Source organism: Anomalospiza imberbis, chromosome 14, assembly GCF_031753505.1.
Source record: "Anomalospiza imberbis isolate Cuckoo-Finch-1a 21T00152 chromosome 14, ASM3175350v1, whole genome shotgun sequence".
NCBI classification, from domain to species: Eukaryota; Metazoa; Chordata; class Aves; order Passeriformes; family Viduidae; genus Anomalospiza; species Anomalospiza imberbis.
In genome coordinates this window covers 744,006-750,471 of record NC_089694.1, presented here as the reverse complement: position 1 = coordinate 750,471, position 6,466 = coordinate 744,006, and the positions used below count along the sequence as shown (strand labels likewise).

At 48.9% G+C, this 6,466-nt stretch overlaps 1 long non-coding RNA gene across 1 annotated transcript; it reads left to right on the top strand.

The window, feature by feature from the left end:
• Positions 1 to 1,340: 1,340 nt before the first annotated feature.
• On the top strand, positions 1,341 to 5,848 carry LOC137482292 (uncharacterized). The gene is made up of 2 exons (XR_011003984.1): positions 1,341 to 1,553; positions 5,187 to 5,848. It is a non-coding gene; the product is annotated as an uncharacterized lncRNA (long non-coding RNA).
• Positions 5,849 to 6,466: the final 618 nt, after the last annotated feature.

Genomic DNA, 6,466 nt, shown 5'->3' with positions numbered 1-6,466 from the left:
GCTCTCCCAAAAGTGCCTCGTGTCACACTGATCCTACTGCTTCTTCACGGAGCCGCTGATGCTTTCCCAGTGTAGGAGCTCTGGGCTGGTGGGAAAGCTGGATGGACAGGATCCGTGGGGTTTGGTGAGCTGGGGGTGCTGGGCTCTTGCCACACTCACCTGGGGTGGTCCCAGGCACATCGGCCTCCCTGTGTCCTGCTGCCCAGGTGTGCCTGCCCGAGGCATGGTGGCACACCTGTCACCAACTCAGGTGCTCCATATCCATTACTGAGGGGTCAGCTGAGCCAGAGCTGCGTGTGCCTCGAGGACTGGAGGAGCCAAGCTGATGCTCCAGGGTCTGCAAAGACTTGGGTTTAGTTGCCATGGTATATTCAGATTGTTTGGCCTCTTCTGAGGAGCGAGGCTTGTATTGAACACATTGTCTGAGCACAGCACTGCTCCTCTGGCTGTGTTTTCCTGCAGCCACAGCCAAGGCTGTTTTTATAATCTGCTGCTGTAGCTGCTGAAGGAAGGGACACGTGGGGCTCTTCCACCCTGCTTCATGTCCATGGTGTGCTGTAGCCAGCGTGGCTCAGTTTTCCCCAAGCCTGAAAGGGCACAGCACAGGGCTGCTCAGAGATGCTCACACTGGGAGGGTTTCCTGCCTTGTGATGCTTAGCCAGACCCCCAGGCCCTCCCCTTGTGCTGGACAGCATTCCAGCTGACCAAGGCTTTTCTCCCAGTCTCTGCCAGGCGTTGGGGGGGCCCTGGAGAGTCCCTGCAGCTGAAAATGGGCTCGATATTGGTGCTGGTGCTGTGGAGCCAGGCAGGGGCTGGGCACGAGGAGGTGGCAGCTGGCAGGATGGTGACACGGGCACTGTGTAAACCTGGCACGCGTGGCCACAGGCCCGAGACGTTCCTCAGGACGGCTGGGGGAGCTTGACGTCCGTAAATGATTCTTCTGACTCCTGCTAATTTTAGCTTGAAAGTGTTTACAAACAGAGCAGCCTTGGTCTCTGCTCCTGATCCAGCAGGATTTCAGCCCCATCCCTGCTGGCATATTCCCTACAGGAACAACAAAACGGGATACAAAGCAGGGATAGCCAAGGGACCACTCAGACTGCAGGCACAGAAAGGCAGATCCCAGGGCTATGAATAATGTATCTGCAGCTATCACAGTGTCACCAGAAATTAAAAGTATGTACACCTAGAGATAATTTTGGAGGAGAAAAATGTGGATCAGGAAGCCAAAGCTGAAAGCACAGTTTAGTGCTGCTCCAAGGTGGTGTCTGGCAATGTTTCAGGAAAAGGCCAGTGAAGGCTGGCATGACAAGGTGTCACCAGCACTGAGCCCAGGTGCTCTTCTGCCTCACACAAAATGTTGAATGTTGGTGCAGACAGGTTACTGCACACAGCATCTCTGATCTGAACACACTGCTTGGCTATGAGGCAAGAGGAAAACATCAAAAAAATTCAATTATATCAACACAGTTCATATGGAGCTTTGGAAACAGATTTTTAAATACACACAAACCAGTTTAAAATCCTTTCCCTTTCTAAACTCTGACCTCCAAGTACAGTCCTTTGAGCAGGGTGCATCTCCTGAAGTGTTTGTGGTTCTCTGCAAAGGATGAGCAGGCAGAATCCCCCTGGGCTGCCAAGGCAAGGACCTGCATTCGATTCTGGTCTAAAGGAGAAAGGCTGTAGCTGCAAGCTCTGCCTTGAACAAATCAAAATCCCCCAGCTTACCTGAAGTCTGCTTTGTTAAAAAAATAATCTCCAGTCATGAGACAACTGATTTTCAGAGCTAAAGCTCTGCTTTTCTCCAAGATCAAGCTAGCTACTAGACACTGCTACAGCCAGCCCTCTGTGCTGTGGGGATTTGGTGGGTCAGGAGAACTCATACAACTCTATAAAAACAAAAGGGAAAAATATTTCTCATTTCTTTGCTCCTGCTCACACATGGCACCGTGCATGTCATCGAGATCAGAACCTGGTTGGCACATAAGAAATGTCAGCTGCCATCTGACTTAGACATGTGAGAGGTCTGTGAGGGAGCTGCAGGTTCAGCTCAGCTGGAAATGATCAGGAAGCCTGGGGACACACGACATGACCAGAGTGTCATGACCTGAGGAAACAGGAGAAATGATGCAGATGTGCTCAGTGTAATATGGGTGAGCTTCATCTCTGATGCTGGGTGAATGCTGAACCTAGATCACGTCTGAGTGAAGAAAATTATAGAAAAAAATCCATCAGATGCTGCTTAAAATTGCTGCAAGTTAAAAAGAACCAAGGCAATGGGATGAACTGCACAGAGCTTTAAAGGAGAAGGCAATTCCATGGAGGAAAAGAACAAAAGTAGTAGAGGTAATATGCTCGTGTCAGAGGAAGCAACTTATTTTGTGGCTGCACAATTCACCAATGCTTGGTGTGACGGAGCATGTTCAAGTGAGCAGAATGTGTCTTGTCTTACACCCTGTAAGCTTCTTGCAACACTTAGAACTTTCTTTTAAGATGAGTTTCTTGAACTAAACTCATGTCCTTCTGTTTTTCCTTTAAGGAACCACTCTGAATTTTAAACATAACTGGATTTTTTAGATTACTTTGAGTCCAGAAATAGCCTGAAAAACTAACTATCACATTCCCTCTCTGTCTCTCAGGCTCATATAAATGAAACACTGATTAATTTTTACAACACTTAAGGAAAATGTCAGACATTAAAATGTCCTGTGCCACCACTGTATATGCAAGCCTCCAATGATGTTAGAGCTCTGCTGGGCAAGTGTCCTTTCAAATACTGCTCGATGTCCTTTGTCCTGCTGTTGTTCTATCACCTTTCTTAAATCAAGTGTGAGTCCATGAAATGCTCCTTGCAGTCCTTTGCCTGCCCATTACTGGTGAGGCCAAAGGTTTCTGTGCCAGGCCTCCCTTTGCACTGGGACTTGAGGACAGTCCGAGTGCGCTTCTGGTTCTCAGGGTCAGGTTTGGTGTGATGGACATCCTACCCTGGATCTCAGGTTTGGTGTGATGGACACTGTGCCCTGGATCTCAGCTTTAGTGTGATGGACCTCCTGCCCTGGATCTCAGGTTTGGTGTGATGGACACTGTGCCCTGGATCTCAGCTTTGGTGTGATGGACACTGTGCCCTGGATCTCAGCTTTGGTGTGATGGACACTGTGCCCTGGATCTCAGGTTTAGTGTGATGGACCTCCTACCCTGGATCTCAGGTTTGGTGTGATGGACACTGTGCCCTGGATCTCAGCTTTGGTGTGATGGACATCCTGCCCTGGATCTCAGGTTTGGTGTGATGGACACTGTGCCCTGGATCTCAGCTTTGGTGTGATGGACATCCTGCCCTGGATCTCAGGTTTGGTGTGATGGACATCCTGTCCTGGATCTCAGGTCTGGTGTGATGGACACTGTGCCCTGGATCTCAGCTTTGGTGTGATGGACACTGTGCCCTGGATCTCAGCTTTGGTGTGATGGACACTGTGCCCTGGATCTCAGGTTTGGTGCGATGGACATCCTGCCCTGGATCTCAGCTTTGGTGCGATGGACACTGTGCCCCGGATCTCAGGTTTGGTGTGATGGACATTGTGCCCTGGATCTCAGCTTTGGTGTGATGGACATCCTGTCCTGGATCTCAGGTTTGGTGTGATGGACACTGTGCCCTGGATCTCAGCTTTGGTGTGATGGACATCCTGCCCTGGATCTCAGGTTTGGTGTGATGGACATCCTGTCCTGGATCTCAGTTTTGGTGTGATGGACCTCCTGCCCTGGATCTCAGGTTTGGTGTGATGGACATTGTGCCCTGGATCTCAGGTTTGGTGCCATGGACATCCTGTCCTGGATCTCAGGTTTGGTGCGATGGAGATTGTGTCCTGGATCTCAGCTTTGGTGTGATGGACACTGTGCCCCGGATCTCAGCTTTGGTGTGATGGACATCCTGTCCTGGATCTCAGTTTTGGTGTGATGGACACTGTGCCCTGCATGTCAGGGTCAGGTTTGGTGTGATGGAGATTGTGCCCTGGATCTCAGGGTTGGTGTGATGGACACTGTGCCTCCCCAGCCTCTCAGATGCTGTTTTCTCTCAGCTCCACAGAGGCTAGAGCAGATCAGCTGCCACTGCCAGTCTGCAGCTCGGTGCAGTCAAACATCAAAGCTCCTGCTCCAGCTCCACTTCAAAGCCCTTTAAGTTTTAGGACTTGACCAAGTCGAAGGAGGAGCTGTGAGGGGAAAGCTGTAAGCACTGAATGAAGGGCTGTGTGGGGGAGCGCCCTTTGCTCTTACCTTACACAGTGCAAAGCAGTGAGGATTGTGATTTGTGCTTGTTGTTATGTTCATGAGGGGTGTGGGACAACCTTCACCCTGAGACTGCTGTGGGTAGCACAAGAGCCACTCCCAGGCCTTTCATCTTTACACTGTCACAAACCTTTCACCAGCCTTGGAGAAGGTGCCCTGGGCATCTGTTTTGACATCAAGGCACCTGCATTCAGCTTAGAACACTGAAAACTTCCTTCATTTTCCTTAACTCCACCTGCTGAAGTTCTGTCTGCAGGTGTCTAACAAAAGCTATCAAGTTAAGGCTTTATTTCGGTTGCTTATGGTCCCCAGTGTCTCCCCTGGAGAGGACACAAGCCACTTTCACTTCTGCAAGGACCCAGCCCCGTGTGCTTTGTGTGTGCACACATTTGTGCAAGCACAGGCAGGGCTGGGCGAGCTGAAGGGAAAGGGAAAGGTGCTCCTTTATTGCCCTGCCCCATTGCAGCACAGCCCAGGACACCCCTGAAAGCTCTGCCACTGCTCCTCAGTGCCCGTGTGCTGGGGACAAATGCTTACTGCACCTCTGAGGGTTCTGGAGTCAGGGTGATGCTGGTGCCAAGGAGAATTCTTAAACAGTTGCAGTTGCTCAGACTTGATGAGAGGAGCAGCCTCAGAGGCGGGCTGGCAAGCAGGCATCTATTAGAGGTAATCTGGGTAGGATTTTAAGACAGGAAGCTTCTTTTGTAGGTTTTCAAGATTTAGTTTTTACTTCTCATTTGATTTGTAAGACATTGAATTAATTGTTTTGCCCATGGCAGTAATTGGTGAGTGATCTCTCCCTGTTCTTATCCCCACCCACGAGACTTTTGTTATATTTTCTGTCCCCTGGCCTGCTGAGGAGGGCAGTGATGGAGCAACTTTGGTGGGACCTGGCACCCAGCCAGGGCCAGCACTCCATGGATGTGTGATCATTATCCCTTCCCACTTGGATCTTCTAAGGACGTCTCTGTTGATCAGACTGAATTACTTAGAGAAATTAAACTGCAATCTCCATACCATCCATTAGCTGGAACTCTATTTGCGTGTAGTAGTTGGGTTTTGGCAATCAAAAGGAAAAAGGTTGTGCACAGCAAGCTGTCTGCCCAAAAAAGATCTTCTGTGTAGTGCTTAAGACTGTGTAGGAATAGGAATGGTAAAAATAATTTGGGGGCCAAATGAAACATCCATTGGAACAGGGACATGCCTGCTCGGGGACAGGCTGTGCTTTGGCCCTGTGTTTAGTATTTATCTCACCTGCAAATCCTCCTGGGTTTTATTGTAACACACCACTGCTAGTACAGAAACTTGCCCTGGCATTCCGGTTGAAGCAGTGGTAGGCCAGGAAATAAGGAGATGTGCAATGGATTTCTCTGGGCTGGTTTCATGGGCACCACTGCAAAACAGAGGCAACTAAACCAGACACATGCCTTACTTATTTTATCCACATCGAATAGATACCTCTAGATGCCAGTATGAATATTGAAATATAAATTGAAATGAGGGTTAAGTACTTGTATTAGTGAGACTTTATCATGTCTGGAATCTTAAATGTAGGGCCTAATCCTGCTCCGCCTGAATGTAGGGAGAGTTTTACTTCAGATTTAGCTGGGAACATACCAGGAGCCATCATGACAAAGCTTTAAAGGCACAATGTAAGATTCCTGCTATATAAAAGAGTAGAATCTGGACCTTTTACAAACCCCTGCCTACAGAAAAGAGAAAATTTCAACTTGAGAATCAGCCAAAGAACCAAGGAAAAAGTACATTGAGGAGCAATGTCACTGTTGTATCTGTGTGAGTTCCAAATTCCTCGGGTAATATATGTCTCTATAGATATTTTACGAGGGCAGGAAAAGCATGTTCATGACTTGAGTGTGTGTTTTATAGACAGACCATACAACTACTGCACATTAAGCAGCCAGAGCTTTGCTGTATAAAAGCACTTCCAGTTTACAGTTTCAGATTGTTAAGTGATACTTGACTTGGCCAAGCCTGTGCCAAGTCAGAACCTTCTGGGAAATGTTTCTGGGGGAATAAATACCCTCAGCAGAGGCACAGCTCTGTGCAGCACGTCAGCTCTGCTGTGCCTGCTCCCCGAGAGCCACCCTGAGCTGGGAGTACTGGGAGAGCCCAAATCTGATCTGCTGTGTGTGCCTCTGCTGGAAAAGCCTCATGTTTCACTTCA